At 47.0% G+C, this 18,541-nt stretch overlaps 2 pseudogenes; both read right to left on the bottom strand.

The window, feature by feature from the left end:
* Positions 1-16,187: 16,187 nt before the first annotated feature.
* LOC143932069 (5S ribosomal RNA) lies at positions 16,188-16,307 on the bottom strand (annotated as a pseudogene).
* A 62-nt stretch (positions 16,308-16,369) lies between these two features.
* On the bottom strand, positions 16,370-16,488 carry LOC143931858 (5S ribosomal RNA; annotated as a pseudogene).
* Between the last annotated feature and the right edge of the window lie 2,053 nt (positions 16,489-18,541).

The raw sequence follows: 18,541 nt of genomic DNA, 5'->3' as shown, positions 1-18,541 counted from the left end.
GAAACGGAAAACAGTCAGTGTAAGCCGTCTTCGTGCGTAACAAAATTAATGGAACGATTTACACGTTAGAATTTGCAAGCTACGTCAATTTACTCTTAAATAATGTACCTTTGAAACTATCCCTTGACTTTGCAACTATCCCTAGATCCCTTTTGTGTAAACACTATATCTCGACCTATATATACTGCCTCAATATTTTCCTAATTTGTTTTGCTATACTTATTATTATTATTTTTATAGAGATTACTATCTCTAAATCATTGTAATAAGTTTTAATGTCTACAGCTAATTTTACGTTAAAGCAAAAGTCACACAAAACCATCTTTTTAAAACCTTTTACACACTGCACATTAAGAGTAAACCAACCATCTCTCGCTACCTCTATGCAATAGGATTCTCTTTCTGACTCTATTTTGTGTATTACTTCTTCTCTACATTAACTGTCACACTGATAACCATTTGTAACATATAACACTTGCAACACATTTTTTAACAGCAGCAAAATGTGAGAAAAGCATTGGGCCGGTTTACTTGATTGAGAAGTGGTTGCAGTAGCAAAGCATAGCAATACAGTTTGATTACATTAATAACACATAATGCAACTATTTTACATTCACCTCATGCATACATCCTAATGTAAGCTGTCTATCACTATTAATGTTCATGGTTACTGATACATTATGCCGATAACCAGTGGAAACGGAAAACAGTCAGTGTAAGCCGTCTTCGTGCGTAACAAAATTAATGGAACGATTTACACGTGGAATTTTCAAGCTAAGTCAATTTACTCTTAAATACCCTTTAGCTGCTTAGCTCACACTTTGCTGTATGTAGCCGCGTTTACATGTAAGTAACCAGTGGGGATTGACATTTCATGTAATGCAATTTGTCTCTTTGCCATGTCATACTTTGCCATTTATTATACTTTCTCATCCGATAGAAACCTAGTCGTTGCTGATATTTCATGATTACAGCAATCATCTCATCTAATTGCTATTCCGACATTCTGCCTTGGTATTACTTTGCAACGCTCTATTGAACAATGTAAAGGTAAGCTAGATATTTTGTGTATTTCCACTTAAACTCGACCTGTATATACTGTCTCAATATGATCCTTTCTAATTTTGCTAAATTCGATTATGGAGTTTGCTATGTCTAAATCCAGGTTACCTTCTCACCTTTATTACGTATACTGCTAATTTTAGGATAATACAAAACCATCTTATTGCTTTTTTACACGCTGCACATGTTAAGAGTAATACAATGCTACCGTGGTGAACAGTTTATTTGCTCTTCTCACATTTAGCTGGTATCTCTCTGCTATAGGAAACTGAATTTGTACCACAACGATCACTCAACTAATATCAGTCCACTCAGTGCTACCGGGATAACTTTTACATTTAGAGTAATTAAATGATTTCTCAGTCATTTTGAAGCTACTGCAAACTGCAATACTTAATCTCTGCAATATTAAGTAATATTTAGCTGCTTAGCTCACACTTTGCTGTACGTAGCCGTGTTAACTGTATTAATGGTAACCTGTAAGTAACCAATGGGGATTGACATTTCATCTCTAATTCACATTCACATTTCCAAAGCAGTTTGTCTCTTTGCCATGTCATAGTTTGCTCTGCTATAGGAAACTGAATTTGTACTACAACGATCACTCATCTAATATCAGTCCACTCAGTGCTACCGGGATAACTTTTACATTTAGAGTAAAGAAATTATTTATTATAATGTCTCAATATTAATTTTAGAGTTATTTTGCTATATTTATTATTAGAATAAACAGATTACTATCTCTAAATCCTGGTAAACCAGCTCACACTTAACCATCTTATTTCTACCTTACACGCAGCACATATTAACATTTAGCCGGTATCTCTCTGCAATAGTAAACGAAATAGTAAACGAAATGTGTAGATCACTCATCTAATATCGTCTTTTCAGTGCTACCGGAACAACTTTTAAATTTAGAGTAATGCAACGATTTCTCAGTTTTATGAAGCTACGGCAACTAACGCTTTGGATCTCTTTCCTGATAAATTACGCTCTGCAATATTAAGCCATGTAAATTGTCCTATTGGTCTGCTAACAATGCTATGTATAATAATACAAATCTTTCAAAAGCAATATCGTCTCACTGCAATACTTACACTCTGCATAATAAATAGGAATAATGCGAATAATGCTAACAATAAAGTCGTCTAAAACTCGGCTATAAGTAGAGAATAAAACTATCTTACATCAAAATAAACCATGTACTGCCAAACCAATAAAGGTCAATGACTTAACAAAATAAACTTAGCACTCTTTTGCTCTATTTTGTATATTTGTAGTTCTCCACATTAACTGTCACATTGATTTCACCACTGACAACACACCACTTTTTAACAGCACCAAAATATGAAAAAAACACTTTACATGTTTCAGAAGTAGTTGCATTAGCAAAAAATAAAGTCCTGTCTTCTTTACACGCTAGCTTTTCGTTATACATTAATCTCTCGGTGTACACCAGCCACTCTATATAGACTAGCCTCTCTGTCTTCTGTATACACGTGCCCGTAATCTATATACACTAGCCTGCCTTCTTTTTACAATAGTCTCGGTGTCCCAGCCTCTCTGCATACACTAGCCTCACTGAATTCCCCAGACTGTCTTCTGTATACACAAGCCTATCTGTAAAAAAAAAATAGCCGGTCTTCTGCATACTCCAGCCTCTCTGTGTAACACAGTCTCTCTCTGGATTCCCTAGCCTCCATCTCTGCATACCCAGGACCTTCCTCTGTATAATCTAGCCTATCTGTATACACAAATATACAAATTAGCCTCTCTGTAGCCGGTCTTCTGTATACACGAGCCTCACTGTCTACTCTTGGTTGTCTTTTGTATAGCATCTCTTTATACATTAGCTCTCTGTATAGCCAAGCCTCTCTGTATACACTAGTCCACCGGTATACACTAGCAAGTCTGCATACACTAGCCTCTCTTTGTAACCCAACTTCTCTCTCTGTATACCTTAGCCTCCATCTCTGCATACCCAGGACGTTCTTCTCTATAATCTAGCCTATGTGTATACACTAGCCGGTCTTCTGTAGACATTAGCCTCCCTGTATAAACTAGCTGGTCTACTGTATACACTAGTCCGTCTGTATACACTAGCAAGCTTGCATACACTAGCCTCTCTGTGTAACCCAGCCTCCATCTCTGCATACCCAGGACGTTCTTCTCTATAATCTAGCCTATTTGTATACACTAGCCTGTCTTTTGTACACATTAGCCTCTGTGTATAAACTAGCCGGTCCTCTGTATATACTAGTCCATCTGTATACACTAGCAAGTATGCGTACTCTAGCCTCTCTCTCTGTATACCTTAGCCTCCATCTCTGCATACCCAGGACCTTCTTCTGTATAATCTAGCCTATCTGTATACACTAGCCTGTCTTTTGTACACATTAGCCTCTCTGTATAAACTAGCCGGTCCTCTGTATACACTAGTCCGTCTGTATACACTATCAAGTCTGTGTAACCAAGCCTCTCTCTCTGCATACCCTAGCCTCCATCTCTTGCATAAACCAGGACCTTCTTCTGTATAATCTAGCCTATCTGTATACACTAGCCTGTCTTTTGTACACATTAGCCTCTCTGTGTAAACTAGCCGGTCTACTGTATACACTAGTCCATCTGTATACACTAGCAAGTCTGCATACTCCTGCCTCTCTGTGTAACCCAGCCTCTCACTCTCTCTCTGTATACCCTAGCCTCCATCTCTGCATACCCAGGACGGTCTTCTGTATAATCTAGCCTATCTATATACACTAGCCGGTGTTTTGTACACTTTAGCCTCTCTGTATAAACTAGCCGGTCTTCTGCATACACAAGTCTCTCTGTATACCCTTGGATGTCTTTTGTATACACTAGCTGCTCTTTATACATTAGCTCTCTGTATACCCAAGCCTCTCTGTATACACTAGTCCGTCTGTATACACTAGAAAGTCTGCATACACCATCCTCTCTGTGTAACCCAGCCTCTCTCTCTGCATACCCAAGATGTTCTTCTCTATAATCTAGCCTATTTGTATACACTAGCCTGTCTTTTGCACACATTAGCCTCCCTATATAAACTAGCCGGTCTTCTGTATACACTAGCCCGTCTGTATACACTAGCAAGTATGCATACTCTAGCATCTCTCTCTGTATACCCTAGCCTCCATCTCTGCATACCCAGGACGTTCTTCTGTATAATCTAGCCTATCTGTATACACTAGTGTATACAGACAGACTAGTGTATACAGAGGACTGGCTAATGTGTACAAAAGACAGGCTACTGTATACACATAGGCTAGATTATACAGAAGAACGTCCTGGGTATGCAGAGCGCTCAGCTTCAAGGGATGGCCAATGTGAGTAATATGAGGGAAACTCCTCACCCCCGCCCCCACCTACCAGATCTGACTTTCATCCCCTTGCCCTCTCTGCCCCGGTCATCTGGTGGCAGTTTTATGCACTCCCTGGCCCCCACCCATTCATAATCCTTACCGACCTTTCCTTCCGCTGCTCACAGGAACACACTGGATGACTTGTCTAATTAACCAACTTGTACAAGACACCGCTATCCTCCTGTCTAACACTGGTCCCCCTTGGAGGCTTTACCCCTCACTGTTTGGGTGGCCCCTGCCTCTCCCTGGATGCTCCACATATACCACAACGACATTGTCAGAGGGGCACCACTTGACAAGACACGGGGCTGTCATGCCGGTGGCATCTCCCATTGGAGGAAGGGATGATGGCCCCAACCCCTTGGCAGCAAGTTCTTTCATGTACAGACCAGGGCGGCTCATCTTCCCTTCTGGAGTCTTGACCTTAGATGGGGGAGTTGCACTTTGGGGGGTTTGAGTGATACCTAGTGCGCTGTACTGGAAGGGCTTGACATTCCCACATATGTGTCCCCTCCCCCTGGTTGCGCCCCTCGTCCCCCCCTTTGGCTCCCACCTACTCTTTGCCGACATTGCCTTCTGCAGCTTTCGGGGACCCTGGATGACTTATTTATTGAGCCTATTGGTACGAGACACTGCTTCCCTCCAGGGTGACTCTGGACCCCCCTGGAGGATTTACCCCTTACTGTTTGGGCAGTCCCAGCCTCCCTCTGGATGCTCTACACAGCCCCCGATGGCGATGCAGGAGAGACACTAATTGGCGGGCCCCAGGACTGCTGCTCGGGTAAAGTCTCCCGTTGGATGGAGGGATGGTGGCCCCAGCCCCTTGCCTGACGGATTTTCTATGCACCGACCAGGGCTGCTCCTCTTTCATCTTGATGTGGTGACCATGGAGGGGAGGAGTTGAAATTTATGGGGTCTGGGTGTTTGCTGGTGGGAGTGCGCTAAAGGACTTGACATTTCCGCATGTTTGTCCCCTCTCCCCTGTTTCCCCCCTCCCTTCCCCCCTTCCCACCCTTCCCTTCCCTCCTTTCCCTCCCCCTTTCCCCCCTTCCACTCCCCCTTTCCCTGCCCCTTTTCCCCCTGGGGCGTGGACGGGGGAGAGGGGGTAAGGAGAGGACAATCTGCCAAAGGGAGAAATGCATTTGTTCGGGGACTGCATGTACTTTAGGGGTATGGGACGGGGGGTGGTGGATCCCATTCTGTGATGCCTTTTCTGTTGTGACAGGCTCCCTCGTGCATGCCTACGTTTAGGGCGAGCCGAGGAGACCCCTCAGTGCTGACAGTTATATGCTCTACCTCTGTTTTGGTTATACTATTGTTTTTTGGTTCTATGATGTTACTGATTGTCTTTTACTTGCATACCGGTATCAGACGTGACATTTACCACTGCCGGGACTGGGGGGACTAGGATTCGGGGGCTCCCTCTCCGACCTGTCTACCCACCAACCCAAGTAGGACAGCGCTTTAAACCCAGTGTACATCTGGTAAGCGCTATAGCATAATTGTGCTGTTTTAGTATACCCTTCCTGTACTGTTGAGTGCGGACAACCCTTAATTTCCCTCTCCCCCTGGGGTTGAGGTGCCCGGCCTCTTTTTCCCTTTACCTTTCCTTCCATTTGCCCTTCCTTTCTCCCCCTTAGTTCCCGCCATGCATTACCTACCCAAAACCTACCTTGGTTCAACTTTCTTTGCTTTTCTCTGACGTCCCCCTCCCCGAGGAGCGATGGCAGACTCAGTCAAGGTCACCTCTCTAAACGTTAAGGGACTGAACTCCCCTGAAAAACGGTGGATCCTCCTGTGAGAACTGAAGACTTCCTGTACTGATGTGGCCTTTATACAAGAAACACATTTTAAAAATACTACCCTCCCCTTTCTATGGTCGAGATCCTTCCCTAAGGTCTACCACTCTACTAACCCCTCCTCTAAGACCAAGGGAGTCTCCATTCTGATCTCTAGCAGGCTCCCCTGGGTTCTCCAGGATTCTCTGGTGGACCCTGGGGGCCGATATCTTTTTCTTAGGGGCCACATTGGAGAGCGCCTTTTTACATTTGCCACTGTGTACGCTCCCAATGATCACCAAGACACGTTCCTCAGAACTACCCTGCACAGATTATGTGACTTTCGGGAGGGCCAGTTGATATTAGGTGGGGACGTTAATGTCCCCTTTCGCCATCGGTTGACACTTCTGCCTCTTGCTCCTCGCTCCTCATTTCCTCTAGAAAGCGGATTACTAAGTGTTTACTGAATGACCAATTAGTTGATGTCTGGCGTCTGCAACACTCTGGGGAAAGGGACTACTCTTTTTGCTCTTCCCCTCACAAATCATACTTGAGGATAGACTTCTTCTTGATTCCACATGACCAACTGCACTTGGTGAGCTCTTCCTCCATCGGCCATATTACTTGGTCCGACCACGCTCCCGTAACCCTTACCTACACCCTCTCTAGGAACCCCTCACCTAGGTCTCTATTCTGGCGCCTTAATGAGAGCCTCCTCCAGATACCAGAAGTTTTAGCAGATGTAACCAGGGAATTGGACCTTTATTTCCAAGAAAACTAAACGCAGGACTGTGACCCGGGGATAATTTGGGAGGCTCACAAGTCAGTACTCCGCAGGGTACTTATCAGGCACGGGGCGCGCATCAAACAAACACGGAAGGAACAGCTTGCTAATCTGTTTCATGAACTTGCCTCTGTGGAAGCGAAACATAAACATTCCCCCTCACGGACCTTAGAGATCGAATTGGGGACACTCCGTACCCATATTGCTGACCTACTCCATTATAAAGCGAAAGCGGCACTCCAGTTTTGTCGTAAACTGATGTAGGAGTCAGGGGACAAATGCGGAAAAATCTTAGCCAGGTCGGTAAAGGAGTTGAAATCTGGCTCTTACATACCACAGTTGATAGATGAGAATGGCCAGAGGGCCTCTACCCCAACCCAAATAGCCGAAGTCTTTGAAAAATGTTACTCTGATCTCTACAACCTGCCCGATTCAGGGTCTGGACAGGACAATATAGACAGATATGTAACCGGTTCTGGTCTACCAACCCTCTCATCGGAATCACGGGAGTACTTGGAGGACCCGATCACACTGGAAGAAGTCAAGACAGCCGTGGGACCTCCGAAGGTGGGTAAGGCTCCGGGCCCTGACGGATATACCGCACAATACTTTAAGACCTTCCTCCCTATTCTCGGCCCGCGCTTGGTGAATTTATTTAATACTCTGAGCTCAAATGGGGATTTTCCTGAGGATACCCTTGGAGCCCACATCTTGTTGATACCTAAGGAGGGCAAAGACCCGGGCCTATGTGGGAGCTACAGAACCATTTTCCTCCTAAATTCGGTCCTAAAACTATTCTCTAAAATCCTCGCCACGTGATTGGCACATCACTTGCAGTCCCTTATACATATTGACCAGTTAGGTTTTATTTCCACCAGGGAAGATAGGGACAACACCATTAAGGTGCTTACCCTGATCCATAAAGCAAAGTCATCTGGGACCCCATGTCTTTTCATGAGTACTGATGCCGAGAAGGCTTTTGATCGGGTCAAATGGACATTAATGTTCTCGGTCCTTCGCCATATAGGTCTGAGTGAACGGATGCTGGCATGGATAAGTAAGATATACTCACGCCCTTTAGCTCAAGTCAAAGCGAATGGGGTTCTCTCATCTCCCCTTGACATCGGGAATGGGACCAGACAGGGTTGCCCCCTGTCGCCCCTATTATTCGCACTGTCATTGGAACCCTTTCTCTCCACAATTCGACAAAACTCAGACATAACGGGACTCCAAATGGGTACTATTGAGTGCAAGATATCTGCCATGCTGTTCTCGCTGACGAATCCCAGAGTTTCCTTGCCAAATCTCCTTCGGGAATTCCAGATCTACGGGATACTTCTTGAAATCAAAGGCCATGGGGGTTGCAGTCCCCCCGCAAACGTTAATAGACTTGCAGTCCAATTTTCGATTTAAATGGACCCATACAGCCCTTAAGTACTTAGGTACTTACATTCCACCGGACATCGCGCGTACGTTTATGTTGAACTTCCCCCCACCCCTTGTCACTAAGATCCGCAGTTTGCTTCACGGGTGGCATTCTGACCTCCATTCCTGGTTCAGGAGATGCAATCTCATTAAAATGAACATACTCCCTAAATTTACTTATCTTTTCCAAGCTCTCCCGATCCAGATTCCAGTCCCGTTTTTTAAGCAAGCTCAATCCTTGCTCACTCAATTTAACTGGGCCCACAAAAATCCCAGACTTAAGCGGTCACAGCTGACATTGTCTAAACAACAGGGAGGGTTGGTTCTCCCTGACGTGTGACGCTACTACCTGGCCTCCCATCTGGGGCGTGTATTGGACTGGAATCAAAACAATCTTTCTAAGCTCACTCCCGAATTCCGCTAAGAAGCGCAATGTGGGGGGGGGGGTGTGGCCTGGACAGCAATGGAGTAGGACGCTTGTGACCTGAGCTCCGCTCCTACCGCGATCTCCTGTAGTGATCCTGGGTGCCCACTGACTATTTTACCTACGATCTTACCGGTGTAATACCCGCTACTTTCTCGTGCATACATTGGGACGATGTCTCAGACGAAGAAGCAGTCTGCAGCGGCGGCATCTCTTAAAAAGTTCCGGCGGGACCATGAGGGCCAACATGGCAGACAGTCCACTCCGGCTGCAGAACCTGCTACCTCAGACACGGCGAAGGTGCTTGAGCCGATTTCTACAGTACCTGCCAGACCACACTGACAACTAAGCTTGAGGAGGTTAAGGTGGATGTCTCACTTATCCGACAGGACATGGCTAAACTGCGTGACAGAGTGAAGGAAACTGAAACCCGGATCAGTCAGGCCGAAGATGTCCTGTTCCCTCTGCAGCATGCCCAGGAGGATGTGCAAAAGCAGCTCCAGCAGCTGGCCCAGAAACAGGACGACCTTGAGAATAGGGCCCACAGATCTAACCTCCGCTTTATCGGCCTGCCGGAGGGCTCCGAGGGGGCTGACCCGGCGACATTTTTGGAATCTCTCCTGATTAAGGCCTACGGTAGGGAGGCGTTTTCTACCTCATTTATTATTGAAAGGGCACACAGAATGCCTGCCCGCCCGCCGCCGGAGGGGGCACCTCCTCGCACGTGCATTGCTAAGCTGCTAAATTACCGGGATAGGGATGCCATCCTTCGCCTTACTCGTGAAAAAGGCAACATCCCGTTTCAGAACGGACATATCTCAGTGTTTCCCGACTTCTCCGCAGAAGTTCAAAAACGTTGTTCCCGATTTGTGGAAGTCAAGAGGCGCCTCAGGGCACATCACCTCAAGTACGCCATGTTGTACCCGGCCAGACTCCGCGTAGTGGGGGAAGATAGGGCCTACTTTTTTGAAGATCCTGAGATGGCAGTTTCCTGGTTGGACCAGAGAGACGCGGCTCGAAATCGGCCACCTCGAGACTAAAATCGTTGGAAGATTTGTGAGTACTCTATTTGCTCCCCCCTTTCTATTTGCCCGTGTGCAAGCAGATCGCTGTTGGACTGCCTATGCGTGGTTCATTATCCTCAGTCCCTGAATTGATGCTTCTGTTCCCCCTCTCTAACATGGATGGCCGTTGCTCTTGTTGACTGAACATGTACTGCTGCCTATGGCCACGCTCTGCGGACATCCCCCTGGTTCGTTACACAATACCCCTTCCCCCTCCCTCTTAGTTTGGGGGACCCGCTTGGCGGGCTCTATTGGGCCCTTTCCCTGGGGGGGTGGGGGGGGACGCGGGTCATCTGGGCTTGCTGCATGGGACTGCAGAACTTTGACTTTCTCCTGATACATGCCCTTTACTGGACTGTTATGTCCCGCTGCTGAACTGGGCACTGCACCAATGGGAGTGGGGTGGGAAATGGACGCATGGTCCGGCTCCGGCCTACAAGCCGGGTTATGACGGGAGAAGACTTGGTCTTGTCACTGGGTCCAGTGGCTTATTGTTATTGACATTGCCTAGTGTTCAATGGTTTGTTTTGGGAAGAGAGCTCCAGCCAAGTTGGGGTGGCTGAGAGCAGGGAGGGTGGGGATGGGTTGTAGTTATTATGTTATAGTATGTTATGTTTTATGCTTAGTTTATAGCACAAGCTTTATTTGGTTATGGAACAGACAAATGTCTCTTTTTCATGTATACTCTGATGAATATGGGAATGGATACTGCTTTGAGGGGTGGTTTGGATACTATTTTCCTCCTTGTGATATTGGCTGAGACCACGCCATGGGTACCCTGAAGTTGCTGACGTGGAATTAAGAGGGCGGCAGTGTTTGGGTGTCTCAAAACTTATAGAGCGGATATCACAGTCCTGGTGGAGACGCATATAACTGGGAGATTGCAAATAGCTTTGCGTCGCCCGTGGATTGGATGGGCCCACCCATACGTCCTATTCTCGCGGGGTGTCTGTATTGATATCTAAAACGGCACAGTTTTCCTTGGTTTCTTTGCAGACAGACCTGCAGGGCAGATATATATTTATACACTGCTTATTGCACGGAGAACAGTACATTATTCTCGCCTATTATGTACCCCCGCCTTATGATCATAGACTAATTACAGAGGGATTATCTTTTATGGCTCAACACCCTAATGTCCCAGCAATTTGGCTGGGTGATTTTAATATGGTTTTGAATCCGGGGGTGGATAGAATGAGCTCTACTCGAGGGGATCATTTACCGGGAGATACTGGCCTAGGTCGCACGTTTCAGGAATTCTCTCTTACAGATCTGTGGCAATTTAAATATCAGGCTAAACGTGTTTACTCCTGTTTCTCTGCAACTCACTCCACCATGTCACGTATAGATTATATTGCTGTGTCCGCCCAGTTGTTACCCAGGCTAGTAGACACGGGCTATTATGCTAGATCATTGTCAGACCACGCTCCTTGCTGGGCAACTTTTTCCTTGACCCGACCTACTGGACCGAAACCATGGCGGCTTCACCCCTTCTGGTTAACCGCCTTGAGTGACAGCGAAGACTTAGGGGACGAATGGGGTTTTTTCTTTACTACTAATCAGGGGACGGCTCCGGTTGACTGTACCTGGGAGGCTTTTAAACTGCACGTACGCTCCCCTTTAACACACCGGATTAACCGGTTGAAGCGTACCTCCAAGACTTTGCTATCTAATGCCCTACGGGAGCTAGCCTCGGTGACCACTGACTTCACTACTGACCCCACACCTGCTAAGGCCCAGGTATTACGACACCACACAAGGCTTGTAGATCACCTGCACATTGAACAGGCTAAGCAAAAGTTGTTTTTTGTTAAGCAACGGGTGTTTGAACAAGGAGAGAGGGCGGAAAAGTTGCTGGCCTACTTGGCGCATCGGGACTCCAAGCCCCCGGTGGTGGTTTCGTTGACTGACAATGGGGGTGAGGAGGTGACTGATCCGCCAACAGTGGCCACCATGTTTCATGCTTACTATGCTGCCCTTTATGAGTCGCAGGTACATAGGCCGAGGACTGAGACTGGGGCATACCTCCGAGATATCTCTCTTCCCCACCTGTCTGAGGCTCAGGTTGAGTCTCTTGAGGCCCCGATATCGGCAGATGAGATTAGGCTAGCGGTGGCATCCCTTGCAACGGCTAAGGCCCCTGGACTGGATGGTATTCCCCTGGATTTCTATGCCCACTACTCTGAGACACTAGTGCCAGAATTGTTGAGATTATATACACACATATTTGACTCCGGGTCCCTACCTGATACTCTACGGCAGGCAGTTATTATAGTGATACCCAAGCCAGGAAAGGATCCCCACTGCCCGGATTCCTATCGCCCCATCTCGCTGCTCCAAGCAGATATTAACATTTTGGCTAAAGTACTTGCCACCGTCTGAGTGGAGTCATCCTATCACTTGTTCACCCGGATTATGCCCGGGAAAAACACGGCCATTAATATCTGCCGGTTATATATGAATATCCAGGCTGAGCATGACAAAGTAGGCTCGAGGGTGGTCGTGTCACTGGATGCCGCTAAGGCGTTTGATTCCATTGAGTGGAATTATCTTTGGGAATGCTTGGGTAAATTTGGGTTTGGCCCCAATTTTGCTAAATGGATTACTCTCCTATACTATCGCCCAATGGCTAGAGTAGCGGTTAACAGATGGGTGTCGGACCCCTTTCAGCTGGGCCGTGGCACACGTCAGGGTTGTCTCCTATGTTATATGCTTTGGCGGCATAACCGTTGGCTGCTGCACTTCGGGCACACCCGGCTGTAGTAGGCCTCCGACGCGGTTCTCTGGTGGAATCGGTAAGTATGTATGCGGATGATACTTTACTGTATTTAGAGGACTCGAGTCGGTCGTTGGAGGCTGCCCTGGGGGTCATAGAGGAGTTTGGTGGTCATTCCGGTCTGCATATTAATTGGACCAAGTCGCAGGTTCTACCCATTGACTTGTTCTCCCCGGACCGGGATGCAGCTTCTCTCCCGCTCTCCAGGGTATCCTCCATTCAGTATTTGGGAGTGCAGGTTACGAGGGAACCTGGGGAGTATATTCACCTTAATCTTAAACCACTGCTTCTGTATGTGCGGGAGAAGACTAAGGCATGGTCCCGTCTCCCTATTGGGGTTATGGGACGGATTAATATTACTAAAATGATCCTCCTGCCGAAACTCCTTTATGTACTTTGGCATTCCCCTGTCATGGTCCCCGTGGCGTTCTTTAAAACATTTGACGGTGTCTTAAACACCTTTATCTGGGGCCCATCTAGACATAAGTTGGCATGGAACACACTTAAAAACCCGACCTCTATGGGGGGACTGGCTCTCCCTGATTTCCACACATACTACATAGCAGCCCAGATTTCCCATTTTTATCACCTCCATAGAGCGGATAGTCACAGATATCAGGCCTTGGTGGGCGGGAGGGCTGAATCCCTTGTTGATACTCCCCTTCAGATAATTTTTCGGGGTGGTGGGGTTAGGGATGCCCGGTCCCGGATCCTGCCACACCACCGGAGTATTTGGAAACTAGCCCTTAGATTACTGACTATTACCACTCACATACAACGCTATGGCGCAACCCCCTGCTTCGTGAGATGCCTGGCTTACCAGATGTAGACTTGTGGGCTTCTAGAGGGATACTTTTTCTGTAGCAGGTGGTGACTCCTATGGGCGTAAGGGATTTTCCCTCCCTACAAGTGGAATTTAAAATACCCCCTCATATGCACTTTCGCTACTTGTAATTGCGACACGCGCTTCGTGCGCAATTTGCTCAGGACTTCCCGAATGTACAGTCGCTGGCTTTGACAGATGTAATTATGGGAGACGAACCGGCTAAATTGATCTCGACTCTATACGGCCTACTCCGGGCCCGCTTGGTGGCGCAAACCACTGAACGGGCCAGGTTGAGATGGGAAGAGGACATAGGTCCCTTTGATGGGGAGGAATGGGAGGATGCCCTTGAGAACGTTCAACAGGCTTCGCTTAGCCTACCTGACCGACTAACGCAGTACTATGTGATACACAGGTCCTATCTCACCCCTATCCGGATAGCTAAGTATCATCCTGACTATAACCCGAAGTGTCCCCGTTGCTCTTGTATGACTGGTACTTTCTACCATCTTCTCTGGCAATGCCCATTGGTCCAGGAGTATTGGGGGCAGATTGTCAGGTTTCTACATGACCACATGGGTTCACCCCTTCAACTTGACCCTAAGAGTTGCCTACTTAGTATATTTCCTGATACCTCTGTTGATCAATACTTGGCTACATTTTTGCACTCTACGCTGTTTACCGCACGAAAGCTTGTGGCTAAATACTGGATGCGTCCAACCATGCCTACTATGCAGGAATGGGTAATGGGCATTAATAGTAAGCTACCCTTGATTAAACTGGTGTATAGAAATCGTGGGTGTCCAGCCAAATACCACAAAATATGGGATAGGTGGGTGGAAAATCTGCATACGTGTGTGGAGTGAGCTATATTGGAGTCTATACTATCATTGTCAGGAATTTTCCTTAATGTAAGATGTATTACTGTCCATCACCTATGAAGAGGCTAATGTTTGTACCTACTGTAATATCTTGTTATAACTGAGTTGTTCAATAAACTTGTGCTGTTAAAAAAAAAGAAGCGCCATGTGGTGCTATAAGTATTTACCCACAGAATTTATGTCACATCCCACTATAGGGGCTTAGTTGAAAGTCAGTCACCTGATCGCTACCCAAAACACACTCACGTCTTTGACTTCCCCCCTATTCCCTATATGTGACCATCCAACCTTTGAACTGGGGACCCACTTAGAAATTCCAACCTAGACAATGCATCTAAATTCGTCATTGATGGAAAATGGCCTTCTTTCTCAACCCTAACAGATCCGACAGGGCTTTTACAACTGCCTTTTTGGAGAGCGGCGCAAAGACATCATTTTCTCCATTCCATCCCCAATCCTCAAACGTTTGCCCGCCCTCAGACGGAGTTTGAGACTCTATGCAGGAGCGAAGGCCCTTTGGCCCACATTCTCTCTCAAACAGATTACCCACACTTAACCTGTCTGTCCAACTGGGAAAAGGACCTTAATTGCTCATTTTCCCCAGCACAGAGACAACGCATTATCACTTTGGCTCTCAAAATGTCGCTGTGCACGAAGATACAGGAGACGAATTTTAAACTTCTCACCAGGTGGTATTTGACACCATCAAAGCTGCAGAAATGTTTCCCCTCTTCCTCGAACATATGCTGGAGGTGTGGAGAAGAAGAGGGCACGTTGCTGCACATTTTTTGGTCCTGCCCCAGCTTGGTGGACTTCTGGACAGAGATCTGATGCATAACACAAAAATTCACAGACTTCTCCATCCAGGAAGAGGCTGCATTCTTTCTCTTGCACCATTCACAGATTCCCATTAAGAAGTACAAAAAAATCAATTTTACGGCATGTGATAAATGCGGCGAAATCCTGCATCCCTCTCTATTGGAAAAAATGTTCCCCCCTTTCATTACTCACTGGCTTAGGAAAATAGAGGACATTAAAAAAAATGGAGGACTTGATCCTCACATCACAAGGTAAACAAGAATTTTTTAAACAAACCTGGGACATCTGGAATACCTTTATATTCTCGCTGGAAGGATGTCGCCTGCTATCGCCTTAGTGCTCTGAGCTTTCCTTGACTGGCCCCTTGGACAGTGGCTGCCATCGTGTCTCGTCCCCTCTTCTCCTTTTCTGATCTTTCAACCGTTCTCTTTTCTGCCTTACTCCCCTATCTCTCACCCCCTCCACCCCCTCTCTCTTTTGGAAAGAGTGGAAAATTGGGAATGACGGCCCCACCCCCCTCCTCTGGATGGATTATGCCGGAGGGACCTGGGGTTTGTGTGACCCTGGATCTTGGTACAGTACTTTATCCGTGCCTCGAATCATTGTGATTGATGGAAGGCAGACTCACAGTTGCAAATATACCTGTATCAGGTATTGTTCAGCTGCTTTTTGCTCTGTATTTCTCTGTTGCATTATGTACTCGGGGGACCGTCTTCCCCTATTTGGAGAAAAAATTATATTTGAAAAAAAAAGAAGCCTACGACACCTTGTATTCCCAGGCGGTCTCCCATCCAGGCATTAACCAGGCCCGACCCTGCTTAGCCTCCAAGATCAGATGAGATGGAACAGATTCAGGGTGATGTGGCCGTAGCCAATATCTTCAGGCACTCTCAACTCTCTTGACAAACACCAAGATGGTCAGCTTGGAAACAAGCGGAAAAAAATAGGTCAACGGCAACAACATAAAAAGAAGCCTACGGCATCTGGAAATCCCAGGCGGTCTCCCATCCAGGTACTAAACTGGTCCCAACCCAGCTTAGCCTCTGAGATCAGATGAGATTGGGCTCTTGCAGGGTGGTGTGGCCGTAGGAGATTTCTTCAGGCACTGGGAAACAAAAAAAAAAATCAAGTCAACGCCAACAACATGAGAAGAAGTCTACAGCACCTAGTATTCCCAACTGGTCTCCCATCCAGGTATTAACAAGGCCCGACCCTGTTTAGTCTCTGAGATCAGACGAGATCTGGTGCTTTCAGGGTTATGTGGCCATAGGCGAGCTCTTCAGGCACTCTCAACCCTCTTGACAAACACCAAGATGGTCACCTTGGTAAACAAACAAAAAAAAAAAAACAAGTCAACGCCAACAACATAAAAAGAAGCCTTCAGCACCTAGTATTCCCAGGTGGTCTCCAATCCAGGTACTAGCAAGGCCCGACCCTGTTTAGCCTCTGAGATCAGAGGAGATCGGGCGCTTTCAGGCTTATGTGCCCATAGGCAATCTCTTTGGGCACTCTCAACCCTCTTGACAAATGCCAAGATAGTCACCTTGGGAAACAAGCGGAAAAAAAACAGGTCAATGTCAACAACATAAAAAGAAGACTACGGCACCTGGTATTCCAAAGCCATCTCCCATCCAGGGACTAACTAGGCCCAACCCTTTTTATCCTCAGAGATGAGAAGAGATAGGGCTCTTTCAGGGTGATGCTGCTGTAAGCTAACTCTTTGGGCACTCTCAACCCTCTTGACAAATGCCAAGATGGTCACCTTGGGAAACAAGCGAAAAAAAAACAAAACGAATCAACGCCAACAACATAAAAAGAAGCCTACAATAACTGGTATTCCCAGGTGGTCTCCCATCCAGGTACTAACCAGGCCTGACTCTTCTTAGCCTCCAAGATCAGACAAGATTGGGTGCTTTCAGAGTGCTCGGACTCTTTCCCCATCACTAATGGGACGAGACAGGGGTGCCCTCTGTCTCCCCTAATTTTTATTCTGACACTGGAACCACTTATGTGTCACGTTCGGAATGACCCGAATATTACTGGTATATCCAAACCCTGGGCACACCACAAAATTGCGGCGTACGCTGACGATCTAATTTTTTTCGTCTCCAATCCACACATTTCGCTACCCAATATACTCGCGGCTCTCCGGCGATACGGCAGCCTATCAAACTATAAAATCAATTGCACCGTCGGCTGTATTGAATATATCGGTCCCGGATGGTGAGGCCAAGAGGCTACGCTCCGCTTTCCCATTCTACTGAGCTGAAAAATCTATACGTTACCTGGGCGTTGACATCGCAGCGGATTTGGCGCAATTGTACCCGCTTAATTTTGTCCCTCTCCTGAATAGACTGAAATCTGATTTGGGAAACTGGCATGCTTTAACACTGACCTGGTTCGGGCGCTGTAATGCATTCAAAATGACGGCCCTCCCGCGGATCTTATACTTGTTCCAGACATTACCGATCCGGTTACCCCCAATTTTTTTCAGACAACTGCAGGTGCTGCTCCGGGACTTTATTTGGGTGCGCAAACCGCCCAGAGCCCTTTTGCAATTGCTTGCCAGACCAAAGGACAAGGGGGGTCTGGGTCTCCCAGATCTGAGACAATACAACAGAGCGACTCTGCTAGCGAGAGTCGTTGATTGGCATTGTAATGGCCCACACAAGCAGTGGGTGGAGATGGAGATTGAGGATGGATCCATTCCCCTATTGACCTCCCTGTGGCTCCTGTCCACCCTACCAAAAGACCTCAGAGATCACCCCGTAGTGGGAGCTACGTTGGCTGTTGTGCGGAGGTTGTTCCTCTGCACACACATTTCTCCCCTGCCATCACCAATGACTCCGGTTATAGGTAATCCAGACTTCCCACCGGGATTTACCAACAAGAAACTGTGACAGTTGACAGTGGTGGGGAAACAGCGTCTGGGAGACGTGTGGCCCTCGGGAGGGCTCCCGACCACGCAAACTGTCGCCGAGCTTTCTGACCCTCCGCTTGACTTGTTTAGTGCTTATCAACTTCGTCACTTTCTTTTGGCCATACAAAGGGCCCCCTACACTCCTAGAGACCTGACGCCCTATGAATCCATCTGTCACAAAAAGGAACCTGTGCGACACACCCTCTCCCTCCTCTACAACCTATTAAGTAGTCAGGAGGAGGAGTCGACCCCACCATTTATCCACAAATGGGAGAGGGACTTTGGCATCACATTTACCCCACAACAGATAGGGAAGATCCTGACATTAGTACATAAAGCTTCCATCGCAAACCAATATCAAGAATCAGGATACAAGATAGTCTCACGCTGGTATAGAGTCCCATA

The sequence above is a fragment of the Lithobates pipiens genome, unplaced genomic scaffold (genome assembly GCF_037356315.1).
Source record: "Lithobates pipiens isolate NorthernLeopardFrog02 unplaced genomic scaffold, aLitPip1_a1.2 Scaffold_25, whole genome shotgun sequence".
NCBI lineage: Eukaryota > Metazoa > Chordata > Amphibia > Anura > Ranidae > Lithobates > Lithobates pipiens.
The sequence above is the reverse complement of the archived record's forward strand: the minus strand, read 5'-3'. Positions and strand labels throughout refer to the sequence as shown.